General features: G+C 40.6%; 1 long non-coding RNA gene across 6 annotated transcripts in view; it reads right to left on the reverse strand.

Moving 5' to 3' along the window:
* Nucleotides 1–27,723, reverse strand: part of LOC146563814 (uncharacterized) — a 114,252-nt gene that overhangs the window by 46,735 nt on the left and 39,794 nt on the right. For all 6 annotated transcript variants that reach the window (XR_014894362.1, XR_014894365.1, XR_014894364.1 and 3 more), the window contains exon 3: nucleotides 16,096–16,232. This is a non-coding gene — a long non-coding RNA (uncharacterized LOC146563814). The remainder of the gene's footprint in view (nucleotides 1–16,095; nucleotides 16,233–27,723) is intronic.

Here is a 27,723-nt window from a genome sequence, read left to right on the forward strand (position 1 = left end):
GGGAGCCAACTGACATATATTCACTCAAATATGCACACACACACACACACACACACACGCATACATATATATAAACACACAAACAATCAAGTTCATTAAAACAAGGTCAAAAGTGGAGGGCAGGCAGCTGGCTAGGTTTACAGAGAGAAAGAGAGAGTGCAGACAGCTGGGGAATTTTACTAGTGTCTGCAAGCAAGTTTAAAAGGGCACAAGTGAATGTTTATAGTAGGGCAAAGAGGTGCAAGAACTTATTTCAATTGTTCTGAGTGGACTTTATATCAATAACATGCTTTTAAGAATTCATGGGCACTTTGTTAGTGAATTCAATCAGCAAAAGAGAAGCAGTTAATGATGCAATAAAGTTATGGGACCAGAGAAAAGTTGTCTTTATGTTTTGCCACAAGCATTCTGAAGTTAAGCCCTCATTTCCTCTCAAAGCAGAAAAAGGAAGCAGGTAAAACATAAACACTCCCCAAGCCAAATCCTCTTCTTTTAAACTTCATGCCACTATGGCACACCTTCTAATAATCCAGATTAGTCTAGACTTGGACACACTAATTCAGCTCTTGTCTTGGGACTGAAGATCTGCTTTCCTTTTTAAGTCCACATTGGAACAGCTAGTGCCATAATGAAAAGACATAGACAAAACTCATGGGTAGAATATATCCTACCATTCAAGAGTTTTATGGAAGAGAAGATAGAGGCTGTGCATAACTAACACAAATGTAGTGTTGTGAAAAAGTTTTGACCCACACCCTCAATTCTTTTTATCTTGCTTCCAAGAAGCCAGACTTTCTTGTCTTATATTTTCCCCAAGTAGTCTTGAGCAATAGTTCTCCAGGCTTCCTGGAGGTCTTTTAGGGTTTGGCTGCTTTTGTTTTGTTTGTTAAACCACTTAACACTGGCCAACGAATCATTCAAGCATAAAAAAGGCACCTAACTCAAGAAATGACCATTGCTGTGTCTACACATAACAGACAATACAGAAAAAAAGATTTTAAACTGTAGTTTGTTTAGTTTGTTACTAGCAGCCTGACACAAAAACAAGTCATTTCTTCACATTTCTTTAGTTGAATCTATGAAAAATGCCAAAGAAAACATAGTTTGATAGAAATAAATAGCAATTCTACACAATCAAGATGATTCCCAAAGAGCTATCAGCCAAAAACTTGGCATATCTCAGTGTGGTATACAGTGTTTCCTAAACAATTTGAAGAACCTGGACAAGCTCAGGACAAAGGATGAAGCAGCAGACCTAAAAACTATCTACAGCATAGAAACAGTATCTGAAAGTCATGTCTTTAAGAAATGGGAAATTAAGTAAACATGTGACACAGGATCTGAGAGATGCATCTGACCCTTCAGTTAATCCACTGCTCACCGAAGGAAGAAAAAAGGAAAGAAAAGGCTGAGGTATGCCAACTTATACAAGAACTGGACTAAAAATCTGTGGAAACAGGTCTGATAAAGCGATGAATCCAAATTTCAAGTTTCTGGTTCACATCATCTTCAGTCTACAGGGTGGGCCATTTATATGGATACACCGTAATAAAATGGGAATGGTTGGTGATATTAAAATCCTGTTTGTGGCACATTAGTATATGTGAGGGGGCAAACTCCTCAAGATGGGTGGTGACCATGGTGGCCATTTAGAAGTCGGCCATCTTGGATACAACTTTTGTTTTTTCAATAGGAAGAGGGCCATGTGACACATCAAACTTATTGGTAATGTCACAAGAAAAACAATGGTGTGCTTGGTTTCAACGTAACTTTATTCTTTCATGAGTTATTTACAAGTTTCTGACCACTTATAAAATGTGTTCAATGTGCTGCCCATAGAGATTGAAAATGTGACGTCATTCAGGGTTAAAACCGTAAGGGATTCTGGGAACTCGTGGCAAGAGGTACTAGCGCACGCAGGCTTTCAATTGAAATTACAGAAAAGAAAAGAAACACAAAAAATGGCAAGAAGCTGTTGTATTATTAACTGCAATAGCCGGTCGCATGACAGCCACGGGAAACCGACAGGTAAAGAGATCAGTTGTTATCGTATTACGTCGTTAAAGAGAAATTGTTCGAGCCATGTTTCCGAAGTAACAAAGAGGCAACGGATGGCCTGGATTGCAGCCATTCAAAGACCAAATATAACGTCTCAGAACACTCCAGCTCACATGTTAGTCTGCTCCAAGCATTTCCACAAAGGTCAGTGTTTTGTAGTAGTTAATACGTCATTTTTCATAACATAATTGGTGATATAGGTTAAAAACAAGTCTGGCGCTGAACAGAAATTGTCGCGCTATGCTCCTTTATTAATTGTGTATAAATAGTGAATTGTCCTGACACAATATTGCGTTTCGCTTCTGTTATTACCATGGTACATTGACAAAAACATATACTTTTATTCACAGGATAAAACAGGTTTTTTTGTATCACTAATTGCCCAGTACGATTACAGCATACAGTATTATTGTCACTGCTACATTTCTGTGCTGGGTACCAGAAATTATTTCCACTACTAATTAATTACCGTTAAGCTTAAAGGTCCTATTAAGAAACGGTTAACCAATGTGTATTTATGAAGACGATTTGTGAGACTGGTAAACTTGTGATATGTACGATGTTCTTTCGTTCTACACGGTGCATTTCAAGGTCCTGTACCCATCCGTCGGTAAACTGTACCTGGGCTTGTTGCAGTGACCTGAAGTTGCTAAAAACTTCATGAGTGTATGCACTCATCAAAGAACCGTATAATTATAAATATGAGCGTGGTGAAAGTTGGGCAGCACGCTCACATCTTTTGTACACTCTGTGTGCTCGTAAGGGTCCAAACCTTTCACTCCTTTGATTTTTTCCTCGTATCTTTTCTTTGACTTTTCGTCGAGTCTGTCTTTGTACGGACCGGCCTTGTTCTCCTTTGTTTTGTACATAACTTTTTTGGGGGACAAAGAAAAAGCAAGAAGGTATTGGAACTGAAGAATGAACGTTTTGCGGTGCTGCAAATGTTTGCATTTGATGCATTGCTTTGATTGTTTTGCCACGAGTTCCCGGCATGCAATGCGCGAAAGTCACGTGGTCTGTCAATCTCTATTGTGTTGGATTGTCAATGCAACCCTCTTCTCCCACTCTTCATACACTGATAACAACACCGCAGGAGAAATGCCAGCACAGGCATCCAGTATCTGTAGTTTCAGGTGCTGCACATCTCGTATCTTCACACCATAGACAATTTCCTTCAGATGACCCCAAAGATAAAAGTCTAAGGGGGTCAGATTCGAAGACCTTGGGGGCCATTCAACTGGCCCACGACGACCAATCCACTTTCCAGGAAACTGTTCATCTAGGAATGCTCGGACCTGGCACCCATAATGTGGTGGTGCACCATCTTGCTGGAAAAACTCAGGGAACGTGCCAGCTTCAGTGCATAAAGAGGGAAAACATCATGTAGCGATTTCAAATATCCAGTGGCCTTGAGGTTTCCATTGATGAAGAACTATTGGACCCACTACCGTTGTACCCCATATACCACACCAAACCATCACTTTTGTTGTTCCAACAGTCTTGGAGGGATCCATCCAATGTGGGTTAGTGTCAGACCAATAGTGGTGGTTTTGTTTGTTAACTTCACCATTCACATAAAAGTTTGCCTCATCACTGAACAAAATCTTCTGCGTGAACTGAGGGTCCTGTTCCAATTTTTGTTTTGCCCATTCGGCAAATTCTGTGCGCCGATCTGGGTCATCCTCGTTGAGATGCTGCAGTAGCTGGAGTTTGTAAGGGTGCCATTTGTGAGTAGCTAATATCCGCCGAAGGGATGTTCGACTAATGCCACTCTCCAGTGACATGCGGTGAGCGCTACGCTGTGGGCTCTTGCTGAATGAAGCTAGGACAGCCACTGATGTTTCTTCATTAGTGACAGTTTTCTTGCGTCCACATTTTGGCAAATCCAACACTGAACCAGTTTCACGAAACTTAGCAAGCAGTTTGCTAACTGTAGCATGGGAGAGGGGTGGTCTCGTAGGGTGTCTTGCATTGAAATCTGCTGCAATGACCCGGTTACTGCGTTCACCAGATATCAACACAATTTCGATCCGCTCCTCACGTGTTAACCTCTTCGACATGTCAATGGCTGTGAACAAAGAGAAACTTGTAAATAACTCATGAAAGAATAAAGTTACGTTGAAACCAAGCACACCATTGTTTTTCTTGTGACATTACCAATAAGGGGCAGCACGGTGGCACGGTGGTTAGCACTGTTGCCACACAGCAAGAAGGTCCTGAGTTCAATTTCAACATCAGGCCGGGGTCTTTCTGTGTGGAGTTTGCATGTTCTCCCCATGTTTGCGTGGGTTCCCTCCGGGTACTCCGGCTTCCTCCCACCGTCCAAAGACATGCAGCTTGTGGGGATAGGTTAATTGGATAATCCAAATTGTCACTAGGTGTGAATGTGCGAATGAATGTGAGTGCGAATGGTTGTCTGTCCCTGTGTGTTGGCCCTGCGACAGACTGGCGACCTGTCCAGGGTGTACCCTGCCTCTCGCCCTATGACAGCTGGGATAGGCTCCAGCGCCCCCCGCGACCCTAAAAAGGATAAGCGGAAGCAAATGGATGGATGGATTACCAATAAGTTTGATGTGTCACATGGCCCTCTTCCTATTGAAAAAACAAAAGTTGTATCCAAGATGGCCGACTTCTAAATGGCCACCATGGTCACCACCCATCTTGAGGAGTTTGCCCCCTCACATATACTAATGTGCCACAAACAGGATTTTAATATCACCAACCATTCCCATTTTATTACGGTGTATCCATATAAATGGCCCACCCTGTAGAGGTCAGGATGGGGAAACGGTGAGTACATCCATCTGTAAAACCTGGTTGAGGCTCTGTCATGGTTTGGGCTGCAGTTCAGCCATGCAAAAAAGTACCATAGGATTTTGATCCACTATGCCATAGGTGTCAAACTTTGGCCCGCGGACCAAATTTGGCCTGCAGCCTAATTACATTTGGCCCGCAAAGCCATACCAAATTACTATAAGAGCTGGCCTACTGGTATTATACAGCTAATGTATATATTGTTTAGTATTAAGCTTTGCTTGTTCCATATTCAGTTTTTCAGCAAAACTTGTTTGAGTCTGTGAAATGCACTACACACAGGTACACACACACACAGGTCTTTATCACCAGATTCCACATTTATTTATAGTTTTCCCTGGGTTATGACTGAAGACAGTCTGACAGCTGTCGGTCCCAGCTGATTTCCCTCTCTCCCCGCTCCTCTCCATCTCACTATAAAAAGGGAAGGAAACCACCATCAGTCCAAATCGCCATCAGCTGTTCTCACCGGCATCTCCAGCACCGCCCCGTTGAGCTCACTGCACCACTCCTCCCCTGCAGCCGCGCCCGGGACCACACCTGCGCCACACACCCCCACCGCCCGACTGAGGCCTGGGAGCCGTCCGGCCGAACCTACTCCCCCCCCCACCCCCGCGAGCGAGAAAGGAAATCAGCCACCGCCATCTGCTTCTATGGCCTATGGACCACCTTGAACTTAAAGGGCTGTACAGCCAGATACCACCGGGTGATCTAGGCGTTGGCATCCTTCATGCGGTGGAGCCACTGCAGCGGGGCGTGGTCCGAGCAGAGGGTGAATGAGCGCCCCAGGAGGTAATAGCGAAGGGAGTCGACCGCCCACCGGATAGCCAAGCACTCCTTCTCCACAGTGCTGTACCGTCTTTCACGCTCTGCCAGCTTCTGGCTGATGTAAAGAACGCGACGGTCGACCCCCCTTACCTGCTGGGACAAAACGGCCCCCAGCCCTCTGTTCGCGGCGTCAGTCTGCAGAACAAAAGGGAGGGAAAGGTTAGGAGTGTGAAGCAGCGGCTCCCCACAGAGAGACTTTTTCACCTGCACAAACGCCGCCTGGCACGGCCCCGTCCACTGAACCAGATCTGGAGCACCCTTTTGGGTGAGATCGGTCAGGGGGCTGGTCAGCTGCGCAAACCCTGGCACGAAACGGCGATAGTAACCTGCCAGCCCCAGAAACCGTCTCACCTCCTTTTTAGTCTTGGGGATGCGATAGCCGCCGTCTTCTCCACCTGTGGACGCACCTGCCCGCCCCCCAAGTGGTACCCCAGATACTGTACCTCCCTCCGTCCAACCGCACACTTCTTCGGGTTGGCCGTGAGCCCCGCCCTCCTCAGGGACTCCAGGACCGCGGCCACCCGCTGTCCGAGGGACCGCTCCAGCCTTCGTCGTCTTCGCTGGAGGGTCCGAGGGACCGCTCCAGCCTTCGTTTGTCTTCGCTGGAGGGACCGAGGGACCGCTCCAGCCTTCGTCTGCCTTTGCTGGAGGGTCCGAGGGACCGCTCCAGCCTTCCGTTTCCACTGGAGGATCCAAGGGGCCCGTCCAGCCATCAGCGTCGCCGCAGAACAGCAGCCGGTGCCGTATGCGCTGGTCATGAATCAAACATTTTCTTTGGGGTTACATGTTTTAAATGTTTGATTTTTGGGTGGGGGGAACTGTTACGATTCAGTGTTGTCAGTGTTTTGTTTTAGGCGTGACTGTTATGTGTTTCCTGCTTTACTTTGAAAGTCTGTCTTATCTCAGTGTGTTCAGTTTACGCTTCCTTGTCTCGTCAGTTCTGATTTGCCCCAGCTGTGTTTCCCTCCTGTGGTCCATTCCCTGATTGCTCCCTCTATGTATTTAAGCCTTGTGTTTCAGTTTGTCATGGTCGCGATCTCCCCCCCGGTTGTAAATAGTTTGGTGTTTTGATGTAAATAAATGTCTTATTTTGCTTTGAGGTAAATAGTTGTCGATACTTTTGTTTTGGGATATTTTCGTGGAAAACCGTAGTAGTTGTTTTGTTGTTTTTTTCCCTTATTTTTATTTTTCCTGTGTTGCACGCCGGTTGCCTAGGCCGGGGTGTAACACTTTCAACCTCTTTAGAATTGTAAATACTCTGTTTGCACATATTTCAGTAAATCACAGCACATAATATAAAGAAACAAGCGAAACAAGTACACGATACTTGTATTAGACTGTAGCTTGCAGTTCCAGTAAAATGACACAGACTTAGTTGGACAAAATGCAACTTGATAGGTCAAGAGACCATCAGAGATAAATGAAAGATGCTGGATAAGTGATTGATGGCATCTCCCAGGCAGGGTTTGGGAGCGTTTTTGTAGTTTTGCAGAGACAGAATTTCACAGGATAAAACGAGTCTTCAGGAACAAATACTTTATCAATACCTTATCATTATGTGTGGACACCACTTAATTAGAACACATTTTCACATGCAGTGACCCAGAGCTTAACTGTAAGCTCTACAAGAACTATTTACAGAAGAAAAAAGAGTTAGGACTGTTTATAATGGAGTAGGCAACACAATCAGTTCTGCTGAGTTGTTGGGGTTGACCGTGTTGGGAATAGCTTTGACCCTATCTAAGAAGTTCCCAGTGTATTGACTATATTCCTCAATTATTTTGTAATTTATTTACTGAATCAAGCAACAGGTTTTCATTTAAAAAATTCCCTGAGTCCAGCCTTTTGACTGGTAGTTTATTTCTTCACACACTCAAAGACAAATGGGCATATCTACACACTTAATCTCTAATCACACAAGCTGCACATGTTTTACAAACAAATATGTCATGCTTTCAGACAGGTAAGGTCATACACAGAGACATGCATTTCTCCTTGAGTCTCAACACCATATGGTCTACTGGCCAGGCATTTGCACTCACAAGCTCTCACCCAGACAAATTAGACCATTATTGTCTCTGACTTCTGGAGAATGTGGCTATGAGGAGAGAAGGAAATAGAGCTGCGATCAAGTGGAGAGATAGAGAAGGAGGGATTTTGTTGCACTTTTTGGTGGTAATGATAATGAAGATGACAGTGGTGCTGAGTTTTAAGAGTACCTCTCAGCACTGGCATTAACAAAGAAAAATCAGAACTCTTAAACATGCAAATTTAGAGCACAAGGCTTCTTTGAGGATGTTGTTTTTGTTGTTTTTGTTTTTTATCATTCTTTGTCATTCAGTATGCAGCACTGTGACTCTATTCATTTCCATTCAGTATTGTTTGAGTCACTGTAGGTGGTGCTCATTGCATTATCTGTTGAGTGAAAAGGACTATAACTGCTCATGCTATGGTTCCTAGATCTTTATCTCCTGACACAGAGGTGTCATAAAACACCTCTTTGGCTCCAGGTGATTTCAAAAGCAAACCTGCACGTGACATTTACAATTTCAACTGCGAGTAGCAAAATGTATCCATCTGAATCCTGTGTGTTTGTCCCTGTAGGCTTTATTTTCACAGTGTACCAGTTTTACCTGAAAGGGATCCCCATGAGGTCCAAAACCTCAAGGATAGAATAAGGCCCAAAACCATGACCATTCACTACAAAATGAAAAGCCAGGCAAGACAGAACAACATGGGTAGTCAAGGTAGAGCAGCCAAGTGGGGTAAAAAGCAGCACTGAAGGAAAGGAGAATGGAGCTGAGCATGTGGTCAACACAGCAGGAAACCCAGTGGTCATTTCACCCATGGACACACACATACACACAAACTGGTAGACGTACCGATAAAATAGAAACTGCATAGTCAGCCAAACATAAAGACAAACTGCAAGATAGGCCGAGAGCCAGGTGAACAGATATGAATGCACACGCACACACGCACGCACACATACACACAGACGCATCCACAAAAAACACAGATAGATAAACTGGTCAAGCTGGTCAGACAGGCTGAGTATGCTTTGCCTGCGGGAATGATCAAGGCTAAGCTGAGATGCACAGTGATCAGTCTGTGTATCTCAGGTCATTATGTGCGTAAAAGAAAAACACTGTTTAAAAATTAAAGCATGTTGCTCGTCTTTTTATACACCAAAAAACAGTACCGTTACAAGACAGCTGAGACTTAGAGAACAGCTGAGCAGCTATAGCAGCTAAAGGACTGTTATCTGTGTATCTACGATCATCTGAGCCAGACTATAATAGTGCATTATTACGATGTGGTGTGACAATCCAATCTGATGGCAGCAAAATCTCCCAACCACACTGGGAGGGGAAAGATTGCATGCAAACATTCTCTCTTGCTAAATCAGGCAAAAGGAAATGACGCTTTGCACAATGGTTCTGCTGTATTATTAGCCCCTCAGAGGAAGCTGCAATTGTTGGATCAGACTCCGAGAAAGAGTAAAGTAAGTCTGGGAAAATATCAGCTTCCTGCAATGACTTCAGGCTTTAGCCTGAGCAAGTATTTGCCTCTGCCTTTCTGGCTTTCTCACTGCTTCAAGCACTTTCTTACCCCATTTCTATCCCTCAAACAAAGAGACTATTATTATTATTATTATTATTATTATTATTTATTAGTAGTAGTAGTATTATTCCCAAAAGTTCTTTTAAGCCTCTGGCACAAGCCTCTACAAGCAACAAGCCTTGGCATATAGCAGCAAAGTGAGAGAGAGAGGGATTGAAAGCATACTTGAACATCTCCTTCAAACTTATTCTGGTTCTCTGGTTGGTAGCCAATCTGTGTATCCCCAGGGCAGCGCACACTATCTATCTGACCTCAGCTGAACTGCCTCAGTAGTCTCAGATAGAAGGGATATGAAAAGCTAACGAGAGCAGTAGAGAGCATGCAGGACGGAACGCAATGACTTCCCTTACAGGGTCCTGGTGGAGATGATAAACCCAAGACCCTTCATTATACAGCTGCAAATAAAATAAACGCAACTCAAGGCTAAACTGAGTCAGTACTTTAAAACCAATAAAACATAAGGCCCGTCTCCTAAGAATTACCTTCCTACACCGCTAAACTGCATTCTCAATTACATTTCAAGGGCGACTTAATTCTTCAGATTTGTGACATTTCATCAATAGTTTCAACCTCATGATATATTGGTTTTGCTGCTTTAGCTGCTCTTCAGTTGAACAATCATACAATAGATGGGGTGGAACTCTTTCACCCTGGTAACCCAGAAAATGAAGGAGGAGCTCCTAAGGTGGTTAATGTGATAAAAGGTTACATTTTAATCATGATCCCTTTCCCTGAAATAAGTAATCAGTTTTAGTGCCCAAATCTAAGCAAATAACAATTCAGAACAAAATAACAATAACAACATAAAATCTAATAAGGGAAATAATAATACAGTTTGCTTGTAGAGACATGGTTGTTGTACAGTATGTTATCCATTTACTGGAACCAGGCAAAAGAAGATTCTGCAAATTGGTTGATTTCAAACACATTTCAGGTCAATACGCTGTTAAAACTATGACTGAAACCGCCATGGTGATATGAAAAATTAATGTTGAACAATTGACTTTTTGGCTGAGAGTCAGAGAAGAAGCTCAATATCACGCACACATGTGAATACTAAATATGAAACCAGACAGCCAGATCAGATCAGACAAGTAAAGCTTCACCTCCTAAGTTTTACTATATTGACACATTATCTCATTTGTTTTATCTCTACTACTTTCTTTTTTCTTTTTTTAAAGGTTCTGTGGGGGGGGGAATAAATATATGGGAAAAATCATAAATACAAATAGGATGACAGTTTCATGCTGATATAAAACTTAAACTGATGAGAACTAGTAAAGGTTTCAAACATGTCAGGGGAAAAGACTGTTGGGCTTCATTCCCATGTCTTCTTCTCACTGTCAGTGGTGATCATACTCATTCAGTAGCAACTTTAGCTCTTGTTTTCCAGATGCGAATGTTAATGATTACCCAGTCTTAAGGCTAAGCTAACCAATGCTAAGCCTGTAGTCTTATATTCAGTAGACAAGCATGAGGGTTCATGACATTTCCCATGTTTTGGTAAGAAAATTAATAGGTGCCTAAACTAACTAGTAATGATTATCAATGATTATTGTAAATGTATAGCTATCATTTGCTCTTGGTATTGCAGACAACTAAGTCATTCCATTTTATCACTGAATAATACATACTTACACCAAGCCATTGCTTTTCCACTATACTTATAACCTTTTTCATCCTTCGATCACCACATATAAAGAAGTTTAATATGTCAAACAACAGAAAGAATGTAATGATAGTAAAGGATCCAAAGGAAAAAGTGTGGAAAAGGAATGGAGTGGAGACGAACAGCTGCTGAAAGAGGTTGGGTGTTGGGCATGAAACGATGGAGGACAGAGGAGAATGGAAGGACAAGTAGAAAGAGGAATAAACTGAAGGAAAAACATGAAAGGAGGAGAAAAAAGAAGGAAAATGTGAGTGGGTGTTCATAAGCATAAGACATAGTGAAGAAAATGATGGAGTTGGCACTAGGGAGCAAAGGTAAAGAATAGGAGTGATGAATGTGGTGGAAGGGTTCAGTAAAGGCCTTGAATCCAATCAAAACACTGTTTTTGATTCTGTTTTTCATTTCACCTAAAATAATGTTTCAATAGTCACTTGCTGAAGTTGCTAAGAACCAACCCTGGTCTTTGAATGGGTACTTGTTTTGAGCAAAACACTTCTCTGTGGCCTCAGCTGAACTGTGCAAGCTCACTGCAGCTGGAGCTTGGGGAACAAGGCATTGTGGGGATTAGCTAATGGTTTTTCACACTGGCAACCCAAGAAGAATGGTTCCTGCTTGTGGCGATGTAGTTGTATTGCTAGAAATCTATGCTCGAGGTCAGAGCTAAGGATCATGCCTTACATTACAACCTCCAACATGTCTACCACCTAGTAGATACTCTGCTTATATAATCAGTCACACGTTCAGTAACTTGTATATAATGTGCTATTCTAAACGTATTCTTTCTCTAGTTAACTTCTATCCATGTGTCTGCAGTTTCAAAGTAAACTCAGTCAGGTTTCTGGCACCCTGCTTTAGCTCCAGCGCTTCCTACTACTAACTGAGCTTCTCCATGGCCACTTTTCTTTGCTCAGTTCATTTAGTCACCTTTTTGTGCAACGGCATCTTAACCAGTTCCTCTGATTCTTGTTGCCTGCATTTACAGCTAACTTAGCTGTAACATATGTTGCAGTCCAGATACCTGGAAACACAAATGTCAGATTTGTTTGGTTCCTCGCAAAGTAGAGCCATTCAGGGATCACAATCATTATGCTTTTTGCTGTTGCAGTACATTCATGGATAGAGATTGGACTTTCTGAGTAGGAAATCGAGGTTGAGAGGGCATCCCATAAAAACTTCTGACTAATTCAAGAATGCACCAATGGAACAAAACTAAAAAGTGCCAATACCAATGGACACATGAAATCTGCAGCCATTGTAACGGTTTGTCTTTGCTTCAACTGTTTCCTTAAAAAGACTCCAATTTTTTAAAAACTGTTACATTTCATGGTGAAAAGCCTGACTTTCACCAGTTGCTGGTGATTTATGAGTGGAACCCTCCAGAGCCCCACAATGATGCAGTGGGACACTGAAAATGAGGAGAAATATTGGCAGCAACCATCATAAATACATTATACATTAACAGAAAATATTATTACTGAAAGTTCAGCTTGCTACACATTCTCCCATAAAATAAAATATTGATTAGGATTGATATGTAGAGTATGAGTAGTGCAGACAGACTAGGTTTTACAGTTGTGTATGTTCTCAGTGGTAGCTCTGTTTACGAGAAACAAGATGCACTTTCAAAAACAAACTGTGTACACATGCAGTATTAAGTGGTGCACATGGCCACATCGATGCAAGGAGTGAATCGGAATCCCTATGAGATGCTTATTTTTCAGAGGCTGACCAAAAATACTCAGTTAGGTGTGCACACTTCCTGTGAACACAAGCACATGAATAACTTTATTTCAAAAGCGCTCACAAACTTTTTGTGAAGTTTCTCTGAAACAGACAGGCGAAATACACATAAATCCTTTAACAAATGAATAACAAATCTCGCATGTGTCAAGCCCTTCACAGACTCATACATATATGCATAAAGATTCTCACATGCACACACGTGCAGTGCGGCTGCTTGCCTCCCACATGCACTGCTTGTGACGCATTGGAAAAGTCATTAGACCTGCACTTCCTCTCCAAACAGAAGAGAAGGAAGAAAAAGACTGTCTTACATGAAACACACAGGAAATGTGTGGGTGACTGCTTGTATGTGTATGTGTATGTGTATGTGTCTGTTTCTGTGTGCGTGCGTGCATGGATGCGTGCATGTATACGCAATTGTATATTTCTATGTGCATGCACGTATCTGGAGATCTAAGGTCCCACCCTAAGGGCTGGTGACCGAGGTCTTGTAATAGCTTGCTTTGATTGTTTCACTGACTAGACTACAGCTACAATTACAGACAATTAAGACACTCAGCCAGTGATTGGCTTGCTCAGCAGGCTAAGCTGCACACCGTAATCTTGTGGATTCAGCATTTGTCCAAAGCTTATCCCCCTATTTTAAGATTTGGACTTGAATAAAACCAAGTACCCACTTAAGTTAGGATTACTCGCTCCGAGCATTATTTAGCACATCAAAAAGCCGTCTGCAAAGGCATCTCTGATTAAATACACAATAATGGCAGATATTTCTACGTTTTTTCATCATACTTAATGTGTAAGTCAATATAATCTCTCAACTGTGGATACTGTAGTTACACAAGTTTCATTTCTCTCTACAAAAAAGGTAAAAACAGTCAGAGCTTCTGCTTTTCAATGGAATTTTTGGCACTAATGTTGTAACTTATCACTTGACATATGGGGTGTGTGTGTTTCTCGTTTTGTCTTCCTATGTAGGAGCTGTGACTTTGCATAACGTCAAAACCAGCACTTCCATGCGGGGAGGGGGCATATTCATATTCACCGCAGTAAATACGAATGTGCATGTGTATGTTGAGTACGTGTTTAATGCTATATGTGTTAGCAAGGGTAACTGAAGCGAGTGATCTACAGAAGCATTGTGATAAAATAAATTGTACAACAGGGATGCTGTGTTGGTACTCAAAGAAATCCAAAACAACCAGGACAGGAAGAAAGACAAAAAATGAAGGAGGCAGACGGTGAATCCTGGGGTTTGGACATCTGGAGAAGTGTCAGGAAGCTCAGTCACTTCATCACTGAAGGTGTAATATTTATCTATGTGCACTAGAGCATGTCAGCCTACACACACACATGCATACAGTGTACCAAAAACAGCACAGACAGGTGAAGGACAGCTTTTCTGACTGACACAGGGACACATATTCCCCTTCACACAGACACACACACACAAACCAGTGATTAGTTTGGACACTCGCTGCTTATCGCTACAGTGAACATCTGTTACCTCAGCAGGATTTTAAAAAATGCATTTTTGTGTGCGTACACATACAGACATTAACTTTTCCCACAATATTTAATTTTCTACCACTCTCTTTCTCTATCCCCACAAAAATACACACACGTCTACATTAGATGTACTGCTTCCATGCCCTACTTGTTTGGTACTTACTGTTAGAGTTACTAATTTCTGACACTGACTAAAGGTATCCGTTCAAGGACCAAAAAGCTGTTTCCAAACAGTAAACATGTAGTTGCATAATTCTGGGGGGGTTTTGGTTTGTTTTTTTTCTCTTTTCTGCAAGTGAGCTCTGGGTGTCAGCCTTCTTGGGGCCTTTGTTCTTCCCGTGCCTGGTGCTTTTCTAACTGGGTGCTCTCCTTTCCTCTCACCATCTGGAGGCATGCATGTTAGCTGAGCATAGGTGCAGATGTGAGATAAGCTTTGACAAGTCGGTCAGTATAAGTAGAAAAATGCTATGCTATGTACTAATATGCAAAGGTACAACGTTAGCACTCAAACGTCCTAGCTGGCTGGAGAAAATCACAGTCTTATGCAATCATAAACATTTTAACAACATAGTTTTGTTATGTTTGTTTTAATGGGAACCAGGCTGAATGTCAGTTAAATCTGGATCAGAAGTCTTAGTCATTCAACGTCAAGCCTCACCTGGAGAGACCGCAGGAAAAACATTGCCCTGCAAGTACAATAGGTCCATTTATTTTTCTGAGTGTACTGATTCTTAATGCAATTATAAACAGCGTTATGGTGGATGAACTGAGGAACACCTGTTCTTTAAGATTCCCAGGGGTATAAATTTCTTTACTGCTAAAGGCAAACACACTGTCAGGTGCTGTTTGTTATCATGTGAAATAGAAGCTCTGTGTGTGGGAGATTCACTATTCCACACAGAGAGGGGAATCCCCCAACACAGCAGACATTAAAAACAGGTGCTATTAACCCTTATCTGCAACTTTTGAGCTTCAGGGTGAATATTTAGTATTTCACTTTTCAAAAGGGACTCTTTTTAGTTCCAAAACTGTAATGCCGAAAACTCGTTTTGAGCATAATGTTTGGGTGTCCAGCTGGTATCAGTTTATTACCTTTAGTCAGTACAAAAAACAACTATCACAAGCATCACTGTGAGCATCAAATCCTTGTAAAAAGATATTTTTAACTAGATGCCATCCTGAAACTGATACACTGTTCAAACAGGATACTGTTAACTCAGTATTGGTGCATAATGTCAAAGTGCAAACCAATGTGAGAAAATTTAAAAAGGTGATCAACATTTAGGAAGTTTTGATGGTTAGCCACTTCAGACTTCTCTCTATCTGTGGCAAATGTTCCGTTTTAGTTGCTTTCGCAGTCGAACTTGTCTTGATAACACGAATAGATTTCCTGCTTCTAACTGTAAACAACCCACACACAAGTGGTGGGATCTTAACATTTTGCACTTTGCGACAGCTGTTGCAACCAAAATGTCAGTGTTGACTGCACATAACGTGCTACCCGGTGAAGGGGAACCAAAAAAATTATCCACTTTTAGCATGCTGTCAGTTGGTTGAATATTTACATCTTGCTGTTCTGTAGCTTGCACCACTTTAAAAATTGCTTACCCCTCCATTTCTAAGATTGAGGTTTCAAAAAAAATGTATTTCATATTTAATTCACTCATGCTCATGATAATCATTTCTCCAAAACACTGCCAAATTAGATGTGAATTGATATTTTTTGCATGTTTTAATGCACACAATATTATCATCTAATTACATCACAAATACAGGAGACAGAGTTGTTCTAACTTAAGAGGTTATTAGTGTATATTGCCAGTAAAAAGCACATTAGCATAGTGACTTACCTTGGCAAGCCAATTCCCCTGTACATTCTCACTGTAGAGGTCTGGAGTCAGTGAGGATTCTTCCAGTGTTAATTAAACCGTCTGTCTTGGAGAGAATTAAGGTCGTGATCTCCCAGACCTCACCACTCCCACACTCCCTGAGAAGAAAAGAAAGAAGAAAAAGGGACTTAATGAAGGAATAAAAGGATGAAATGGCTTAATGAACCGCCTAACGAGGCCTGTGGCCGTTTAATAAGGGCTTATTAAAGCTTAATTAGAGAAATAATCAAGCTTGTTTGGAGTATTTCAGTGTTGACTTGTGGCTGATTGTGTTTTCATAGCAACTGGATAAACAAGGAAGAGTTAATACTCCATAGGAAAGAAGACATGTCCAACTGTGTGTCTGTCTGCGTACATGTGTTGTAGGGGATTTCAACAATAATTAGGTGACGACAGTCACACGGAGGACTCACGCTCATCATTCGGTCACATGCTGAAATCGTACTGACATCCAATTCAAACACTGTGGCATCCTGAACATGGGCATAAGCAGCCAGCGTGTTTACTCCATGCCTGTTAAAAGTAGCACTATCAGCAGCTTAGTCATGTGTACTTTGATATCCTGGTGTAAAAGCCTGAGCTTTTGCATGCAACCTGAATTCCTGTACTTTTTTCCTTATTATAAAGCAACTCACTGACTAATTATAGAGTTGTTCCTATTGTAAAATGATGCTACGGATTCTGATTAAATATTTGCGAATGAGCCACTGAGTTTGTCCAGTATAAACCCAATGACTCATCAGGCAGAGTCACTCACTTACTGACTTAAAAACAGCACACCATATTTTCTCTACAGATGTTAGCGTAACTCACTTGAGTCAGACACTAAGTTACATTGTGCCTGAGGAAAGATCTGAAGAGAATGCAAAGTATACAGGACACTTGAGACGTCAGCTTTTCATTATTCATTCAGTGATGCCATCACTTCTTTGAGGAGTTAGAAAGGCTCAGCATGTGATGTATCCTTCTTGTATGTGCCCGCGAAACTCTAACGGCACTGGTTCTCCACTCTGGTTCTCCAGTTACTGATTCATTAAGTGATTCAGCTTTGTTAGACCCTTTTATGGACTTTGCAATATTCAGTGACCTCAACAATTAAAGGTGTTACTCATCCTTCTTCCTGAGCAGGTGAGAACCCCAGACAAGCCAGCTAAACAACACTGCATCATGAGCAACACAGCTTGTTTGTTCATGCAAATGAATTCAAATATTCATGTAGAACCCCATGAATCCCTAAATAGGACAGAGGGACGTACTATAGCAAGTCAGAGGATGTAAATGCCACATTTTGTCTTGATTTGATTTTGTATGCTATGGGGTGCTAATAGAGCTGGGCGATAGAACGATAACGATATGTATCGCGATATAACTTTTACTCGATAGAGAAATTAAGCTATCGCGATAGACCTCGCCGCTCTTGTCCTCTTAAAAAAAAAAAAAAAAAAAAAAAAGGTCAGCCAATCCAAATTAAGTAGCGCAGAGCCGAACCAATCACAGCCGCAGCGTCACGTCGCATGACTTGTTACGTACAGCACAAGTGCCAAGCCGCACGTGTGTTTGTTTGGGAAGCAGCCAGCACGTAATGGAGGAAATCAGTGTGCCGACTAGAAAAATCAACCGAAGAGAAAACAGATGATGGTTCCAATGCCGGAGAGATTGTCGAACGGAAGAGCCATAGAAGTTCCGTAGTGTGAAGGTATTTCGGCTATTTCAAGTCTGACAAAAAACAGAGTAGCGTGCACTGTAAATTGTGCCGAAAGCAAGTCTGGAAATACAATAAACTGGTGCATGCGTCACACTGTGCGCCACGTTATTGTTTCGGTGAAATGAATTTCTATAATACTGTTAATTCTACTCTCTGCAGTGTTTAAATGCTTACACACACACACAGTTACTGTCCGTCCACACATACGACTCGGTTCTGCTTCTATGCCCCAGCTTTGTTTACTTTTTCCCACCGAGGCTTCTAGACTTCTGATTGGCCAACATTTCTGCGCGGTTAGGAATCTAGCGCCACCTGCTGCTTTGGCATGTTCATAGCAGCGTTTTCCTTCATTTCTGCCTTTATGTGTGGACGGGATTATTTTTTAAAACGAAAGCGGAAAATCTCCGTTTTCAAAAATACCCGTGTACGTGTGGACGTAGCCTCAGTCTCTGACTGGAAGCGCTAATTCGTCATTCGGCTTTTGTCAGACTAAAGTAACTGTTAAAACTGTTTGAAAAGCTAAGCTATACAACAAGGAGAGATTGAGAATTTCCTTTTAGTTCTCAGTTTATTTGATATTGACAAAAGTTAGTCAGTTTTGTCTGTTCTTCTGTAAAACAAACTAAGATTTATTTTTAGAATTAATATTTTGTTTCTAAGTGGAATTGACAATTTAGTAGTCTGTTTTGTTTGTTCTATTTTGAAACTTAAACGCTTTAGCGGCTGCCTTTTGTGTAGTTTGCAATATTTGCCTTTATTTATCTGAAAAAGTCTCATGTTCCTTAAGTACATCTACCCTGTTGAACTTATTATGGGAAATAAATATTTAAATAAAAACAAGCTGCTGATTATTTCACATTTTACTTGTGAGCAACGGCACATTTAAATCTTACAAATATAGTTATTTGGCTTATATCGTGATAGATATCGTTATCGCCTGAAATGAAAAAAACATATCGTGATATGAAAAAATCTCATATCGCCCAGCTCTAGGTGCTAACCTTTAACATCATAAATGCTCATATACAGAATAAATACCAAATAAATGAACTTTGACTTCATCAGCAGTTCCTTGTAATTACTATTGTTGCTTTTAAATTATTCCAAACACTAACAGTAAAGGTACCAGGTTAGACCGCCATTATATAAATATATATAAAATCTTGGTGTAGAGTGGGCATGCTTTCTCAGCCAGTTTAGTAAACTGAGTGCTTTTTCCCAAAGGCAGCATCCAGTGGACCCCCCACCCCCATGAAGAAAAGGGTAGAAAAGAGCAAATTAGATTAATTAGCTATTAGATTACAGTGTAAAAAAAATGGTTCTTTACTTTGTATTTATGCATTTTAACAGCTTTATATGAAAACTTTTTATCTAAAACACATTTTATCTACATTTCTATGTCATATTTGATCAGTAAACATAAACAAGATAAACAGTATTCACTTTGGCAGTTGTTGTGATTGGCATTATATAAATGAAATTGAATTTTACTCAACTGAATTGAAATGTTGCATATAACTATACCTTTCAGCAAGATTACTACATTGCCTTTCTGTCAGTTTTCTGTGAAAACACAAAACTTTGCAATAGAGAGCTTGTATGTCCCTCAAGCCCTTACTGCATCTTTGATGAACGCCTGCTGACAAGTTTTCAAGTTTCTAACCTTGGGCTGGCCGCTATGGTTGTAAATTTTCAGATGCTTTTGACCTCATATTTATTTCCTTTCATACCAGTTTGAAGTTTACAGCTGAGCTTTCACTGTCTAGGAATTATGTCATTTAGCCTGGGGTTAGACTGAAGACATATTCTTGAGGGTTATTAAGCGATCTTGGACATTACAGAGTAGATACCCTTGGAACACTGCACAGAGATGTGTGACAGCATTTCATGAAGAACCGCTGAACCCTCGCAGTTGCAGTTCACGGGCTGTGTCTCTGACAAGTCTGCTAAAATAAAAAACCCCGCGCTCATTTCCAGAACGCCAAACAGCTGATGATTCCGGCAGAAGGGCCAACGATTTCCACTGCTCACATATTTTTTCCCCCTCCAATTCTAGACATATGTCAATTTTATGTCAGAGGATTAGAGATGCCAGTTATTGTTCTGCAGCATGTGAATGATGTCAACTTTCCCACAGGGCCTTTTCTTTGAGATGTAGACAGCAAAGCAGCTGACAATTCCTGCAAAGATGCCAACACACCACATCATTTACACAGCTAGCTCTTCAGTTCTGTCAGTTCTTCGCTGAAGAATTATTGGGAGGTTAAAGATGATGTCATCTTTCCAGCAGGGCTTTAAATCTCAGAGTTTATTATGCTACTGCACTGAGCTTTGGGAGCTGATAATGATGACAGCGGTGAGGCAGATAATATTGCTGGTCAGTGCAGTGGTCATGGTGGTAATGACAATGGTGATGTAAGCTTCCCCAAAGCCCCCCCCCCCCCTTTTTTTTTAGTTTAATAGCATGAGCAGCTCACCACTTTTCTTTAAAGAAGCAGTGGCCAGATGACTTTAGCTGACTTCACCCCTTAATCAGTCGACTACGCCAGATAGTATCAGTATCAGTGGATCAGAAGAAAAAAAAAACACTTACAATGTTACATCATCATGTGGTGTCTAACCTAAAGAATGTTTAACAGAATTTTAGAACGTTAATGCAAGATTTTACACACTAAGCCAAAACATGCCTGTTAAAGTAAGAGAAGTATCAGATTTAAGTGTCTATGCTTTTAATGCTGCAAGAACACTTTCAGCTGACAGTTAATATGTTGGAAGAAACCTTCACAATTATTAGGATGAGTTTGTGTCTTTGCCAAAGTTCTGCTAAACAGAGCCCACAACCTTTGGAGAAGTCTGAAATGCAGGCTCAACTGCTGAGAAGGCAGTTCAGCGTCTTTTGCCCTATTCAGAATTGATGAGACATTGTGTGCTCACACTTTGTATTTATTGTCGAAACCAATTACTTTAACATGCTCATGTTTCTATGGTAATGCCAGTGAATTATAGCATATCACGACCCTGTTCCCAGAAAAAAAAAAACTGCAGGCATCATCATTGTTTCCATTGTTTTCAGTCTTTCTTAGCATTCACTCATTTCCAAAGATTCCCTGCGATTTTCCAGTTCCACCCTTCTCTCTTACTGCAAAACTATAAATTATGTCACTGGGTTTCATGCTAATTATGGCTAAACTGACAGCACATGCAGAGTTAAAACATTTTAAGATCAAACTCCCGACTATGTTGGAGCTTTAAAAGGTGAAAAAAATATTGCAAATGCTTCATTTTATAGCCCACATTGTGTTTTACTTATTATAAAGGATGCTTTGATAACCTTTTAAAGCTTTGAGATTCAAAGTTCTTTCTGGAAGTTCCATAAACTGTACGCTGTGCACTTTTGCACCTTTTCCAAATTGTGCAAAATCTAAAGCTCTCCTCCGACCCTTAATTGGCATCTGCCTCTTTATCTGTTTACATTAGTTTCAGTTGTTTTCAGCAGTCTCTGCCATGGCCTTCTTTCCTCCCAGTTACACCCTTGTGTGTTAAAAATATCGCTAGTTTTAGGGGATGATGTCATTCTCTCAGCGGGGCTTTCCCACATTCAGCTGATAACACATGTGGTGGAGAACTGTTAAAACACATGGGTGTGTTACAGTTCTAAACTCCTAACCCATATCACTCTTCCATGAGAAACAGACCAAGGAGGGTATTTGGCAAGGAAAATGGTGCTCTTTTTCCCCTGACAGCAACGAGCAGCTTTAAAGCTCATCTAGATTGTGATTACGTTTGCTGAATACAATAACCAAGGCCATGTTGTTGCAGGCAGGCCACAGCTGTGATGTACTCCATAAAAAAATCCCAAAAACACTTCATGCTGTGGTCGTTCGTTTCACCTTGCTGATTTAAAGAAACTACAACTTCTGCTTGAACAGCGCAGCGTTTCCACATATTGTGATGCCTGAGCATTGACATCAGTCCAGGTTGTGACTGGATTGTTAATCTGCATTGCTGTAAAAAGAAAAAAAAAGAACCACTGCTCCAACAAAAACCTATCAAAAGATTATATGCTTTCACTCAGATAATCTACACTTTAAGCCAGGGTACTTATAGAAAACTATATTACTTAAGTTTTGATGCATCCTCAATCATCCAGGTAAGGAAATTCTACAAAGTTGATTCTGTTCATCTGGATGCAGTGTTTTTAGAGGAAGTCACTTGATGAATGGAAAACACTGCATCCAGATGAAAAGAATCAACTGTTTGGTATATTACTTATGGACTAGTTATTGAAGCCCTTTGGTGACTGGGATGGCTCCAGTCCACCCGTGACCCTAAACTGGAGGAGCAAAAAAAATGGACGGATGGATGGATACTTATAGAAGAGTATAGAACATCTTAATATATGAATGATTTTATGACAGGGTCTGTCTCATCAAACACGTCTTATGTGGTTTTGCTGCACACAAGGCTCATCCACCTATAGAAATAAGCAAGCTGTAATGGAAAGTCCTGCAGTATACTGGGTGAAGTAGAAAGACTGAAGCAAACTGAAGTCCCTTTGGGGCACTCTGGATAAACTCAGCTCACATGGAACCTCAAGAGGAAATTGGACTTGTTTATGAAGGAAATTACATCATTGGGATTGGTTCAGACAATGACTTCATGCTGACAAGATAATGGCCAAGAGAGAGAGAGAGAGAAAGAGAGAGAACAGGGTTGGTTGCAGAAGTAATGTGTACATTAGGGCTGAACGATATATCGCATTTGCGATAATATCGCGACATGATCAAGTGCAATTTTCTAACCGCAAAGGCTGCGATTATACTCTGGACATGTCCAAATTCATGGGCTGCATCCTCCTGAGGCCGCATTTGTAGACCGATTACGTCACAGCGACGCGCCGAAGACTGTCCAAATTACTACCATATCCCAGAATTCATAGCGCGGCCCAGCCAAACTCCAGTTTCCAACAATGGCGGCCGCTACTAAGTTTTAAAATTACTCATACTAATCTTTCTGGGTCACAAAATAAACTTAACATATTTTCAGGCGAGAAAGTAGTTGTGTAAACATCAAATATCTGCTCGGTTTATCAAGATATCCCATATTTGCAAAAGTGCTTCGACGTTTTCAGAGGCGTCTGCTACCCACCAGCTCGACAGCTAGCCGGGAGCTCGAGGGTTACTGATGCGGCCGAGAACGGCACAACTCCCGGCACATCATTTTCAGATCACCGTGGAGTTTCGCTGCTCGGGTTAAACGTAATATATAAGTCACTTAGACAACCTAAAAATGTTATTGTTGGGCTTTTTTCAGTGTTTTGTTTGTTCGTGAGTAAATCGGTTTGGCTGAGATTAAAGTTATTAGATTAGATAAAATAAAACTTTATTAATCCCCCGGGTGGATTCCTCCTTGGTTTTCACACAGCTGACTAAACGTCAAACAGAAAACTTATTAAACAGAAGTATGAGACAGTCGAGAATTTACACCAGTGTCTGGTTATATTTTAGATAGCAAGAAGCAGACGGCCGAGTTTAATAAACTCCACCGAGACAGCGGTGACGCTAATCAGAACTAGACCGTCCAATTTCACGCCTTTAAATTTTAAAGGCGTGTTTGTGTGTGTGTTTATACAATTGCTATTATGTTTGCACTTTATGTGTAATGTTACTGACTGCAGAGATCAGTAAGATGTGTGTATTTTTTATTTATTAGTTTTATTTATTTAATATTATTTTTTAATTGAATGACTGTCTAGTAGTTCACAGATGTCGAAAAACTGAGTGTGGTAAAGCCACTGATTTTGTTTATGTATATTTCTGCAATCTGCACATTGTACTGACTTTCATTTTAATGTTTACACCAGGGTTCCTTGTCAGCACTTTATGCTCAGATGTTTGTAAGCTAAAAATAAACTATTGTGTATGTTCAAATATACTGTTGTGATTGAAGAAGTTAAATAAAAATGTCAGTCATCAATTCATGCATCACCTCATGTCATCATAACAGAGGTCTGTCTTCCAGGAAAGAACAGTTTAAAATTAATGTAATATAGTATTGGCCATACTATATGATGTATTGCTTGTCTTTGTTTAATAATACAGAAGACAAAGACCTTAAAAAATAATCGCATATCGCATTGCAATCGCAATATTGGGGCAAAAAATCGCAATTAGATTATTTTCCATAATCGTTCAGCCCTAGTGTACATGTGAAAGGTTAATGAGTTCGACGTAGTTATTTAAAGGCACAAAATGAACTGCTCCACTGCCACAACTGTTAAATAGTGGCTCATAAATACCGGGTGATTATAATTTGGTAATGTTGCATTGCTTGTTTTTTCCTTATGCTATCATTAGCTCTAATGTTGGACAAATATTTTAAGCAGCAATTTAGAGCAAGCTCTTGCACACAATAAGTGAACAGTAGTTTCCTTGTGTTTTCAGTGCACTAATACATTATTTCTGCTTCTACATTGTGGTTTTGTCATGTCAGTATAGTAAGTATTGGTTTATGGAAAGATCTATTTTCGCTTCAATATATACACTTGATTTTATGTTACTGAACGTAATATAAAATAATAAATGAAGTAATCACCTTTTTGAAAAAGGAAACAAAGCTGAAGAATCCAATGATCTACCACTACTTCTACTTGAGACATTGCTGTATATAACCTCTTTTTTTCTCATGTGCTTCCATCTATCACCACTGGAGAGCTTTGTCCTACATGTAAACATTGGCATGAACAATACTGCTATCATACAAGGTAGCTAGAGACTGCTGAATAAGGCCCAAGTCACCCCAGCCCAGAGACCACTCAGCAACCACCTGGCTATCACGGGAAAAAGGCAAATTCCCCAATGGCTGGTTACTAGCTAAGTACAATAAGAGCTCGGGATACTTGCTGGGGATACTTCTTTGTGATAGCTTTGGTTGCTAGCAGACTGCTGCAGTCGCCTGTAGTTTGCATGGAATACACCGACTTATCTGCTAGCACATGCCAACATCTAGTGTTGTACTACTGTAAAAAGTGCAATGTAAAAAGCAATGGAGATTGTTAGCCTTCAAAGTAAAAGTTGTGTGCATTGTGTGACAGAGTTCTAATAAAGGGTAACTATGGCTATCTTTTAGTGAAAGAAATGGAACATAACAAAAATGCCAAATTGTCTCTTTAAACATTGATTTTACAAACATAAATCTGGCAAGATGTAAAGGTCTATTAGCACTACATGATACTGTATAAGCTCCTTGTGTGAAATTATTAGATCTGATGATATAAGTAGACTGAATTGAGATAATGAGTTCAAGTACCTGGAAGATGAAAACATATAATTATCTCATGTTGGGATTTGAATAAGGTCTTGGAAGAAATGCTTACCGAATGTCTGTGTAAAACATTTAATTTTCTTGGACACCCTCAACTTTTCGGGGATTTAGATAAACAAGGTCTCTGGTAAGTATAAAATATTAAAAGATAAGCAACCTATTTCTGCTACTGTATTGTGAAGTTTTTTTTCTTTCTTTCTTTTTAATGTTGCTGTTCCAAGACTATTCAGTTACACAAGGGACCATAACAACTTTCCAAAACAACATTCAGTTGCTCTGCACTTTCTGTAAACTGCTCTGTGACGACCTCTAATTGTCCCGGGGATTGGGACAGTGTGATTGAAAATAAAAATCCTTCACATAACAAAAAAAAAAAAAAAATACCAGAGGGGTTTTAGAGGAGCTCTTGGACCTCCCAAGAGCAGAGCTGGACGAAAGCCCAATAACAAAGCTTACTGCTGGGTTAGGGATCTTAGAATATGCCCTGGATTATGGAGCCAGAGAGCCAGAACATGCCCGGGGACAGTGGTGGAAAACTAATACTGATTTTGGCTAAGGAGGGTTACTGAATTTTATCAGAGTCCATTTGTGTAGTTTGTTATGATAATGACAGTATTCTTGGCATAAAAACAACGCATTTTAATGGGGCAAGTTTCTCTACTAGAGGTAGATGTTTTCCTCACATTAGTACTTATCACACCTTCCCCCAAGCCACCACCTAGAGCAAATCACGATAGAAGAATAACTCTAAAATCCTAAAGTGCTAATGATTATATGCAGACTGCAGAAACAGACTGTACCAAAGATGTGTATGAGCAAATCAGTCTACCCAGCTAGACTGTTGGCAAGCGGCACAAGAGGAAAGAAAGGGCTTACCCATAACTCACATAAAACCAGACACAAACTCCTGAAAAGACCCCATCAGCTGAGTACTTCAGGCTTATAGGCTCAAGCGAGACACTGTTGCCAAGATACATATGTATTTCTAAAACATACCAGTTACATTTTCTTTTAGTTACCACCAAGTCTGGTATATTTTCACAGCTTATTTTAAACCTTGAAAATGAAAAAGTAATTTACAGCAGCTCCTGGAATGAGGCGCGCAGCACATTCGTAGTCTGAGGGTATCTGAGCTCGGACTATGTTTCCTGAAAGCTCATTTAAATGAATTTATTTCAGCCAATATATTTCAGTCAAGTAAGGCCTGTCAAGGATTATCTTCCCAGGTCTGACGACAAAGAAGTGGAGGAAGTTAATTTACACAAACAGAATGGTCCCATCTGGTGTGATTAGCATAGTACATTGCTAATGCTAACTTTTAATGGTGTGATCATCTCACATGCTCATTTTCACTGAATCCATAATGTGAAATTAGCATATTAGAACAACATATTGTCTCTCACTAGCCCAGGGGCTTGATACAAGGGTGTGTCAGATCTCGTTTTGTTTCCTAAGCTTCAGTTTGAATAATGAACAGCATTACTCACTTAGACACAAAATGTTAAAAATGAGGAGAGGAAAATGTAAACAGTCATTTAATTTATTACCTTTTCTTATGTCGAATTAATAACTCGCTCTTAAAAACAATCAGAATAAAGACTTAATCTATTTAATTTTCTTTTTGGTCTGTCCCATGTACAATGCCTCTTTATGCAAGAGAAAGGAAAAGTGTAATTTAAAAAAGGCTTTAAAAGTAGCTATATTGGAATAACTCCTTCCTTCATTGGGACACGGACAACTGTATAGATAAATCACACAGAAATGAATCACTAGAAGTTGTTAGTGAGCTGTGGTTACACAGAGTCGAAGCCTAGACAGGCTTTCCTTTCAGCCTGGAGAAAGAGTACAGGTGGGGAGAGGGGAGCAGGAGGAGGAGGAAGCCTACATATTTCACTTCCATTCACCTGCTAACATGGCCTCTCAAAGAAACCTTTCATTAGATTTTCAGAGCAGTCATCTTAGTCTGCCCGGTGCCATCAAATTTAGCTGTCATATTACACTGGCTCTTTTTGCGCTTTCATCTGGGGGATTTTTCGCCTCATGATTTTAATACAGGAGTTTTGGCAAAAGAGTTAAGCGTGTGGAATTCCTCAGAAACGAAACGGTCGTATCAATCAACTGAGTTAAGATTGGCACTGTTAACCTGCACATAATCTGAACAGGAGGCAAAGTGTTTCAGTGATGTGATACTATGAGAAGGAATCATTCTGCTTTATATCATTCAGGTGCATCTAATGTTATCGATAGATTAACTAACCTTTTTACAGTGATGCCTTTTTACGGACAAAAATCAACATTTCATTCAAAAATTAATGTAGCTTTTGAGGGTTTTTCAAGCTCAGAAATGGGTGGAGTCAGTGAGGTAAGGGTGGCAGGATTACACTGACATTTCCTGCAGATATATTTTTCAAAGAGTCCTTTCAGAAGGTGATAATTTAGTCTGCCAACACCTCTTTATAATCATTAACTTTAGGGAAACGTAGCCAACCCGGTTTATTTTTTTTTTCACATAGTTTGCAGTAAGAGGAATGCTCCAGGCATACACACAGAAAGAGGGAGAC

Source organism: Mchenga conophoros, linkage group LG11 (genome assembly GCF_057382185.1).
Source record: "Mchenga conophoros isolate Kocher_MC1m ecotype Shallow Benthic linkage group LG11, M_conophoros_male_GT1.1, whole genome shotgun sequence".
Taxonomy (NCBI): domain Eukaryota; kingdom Metazoa; phylum Chordata; class Actinopteri; order Cichliformes; family Cichlidae; genus Mchenga; species Mchenga conophoros.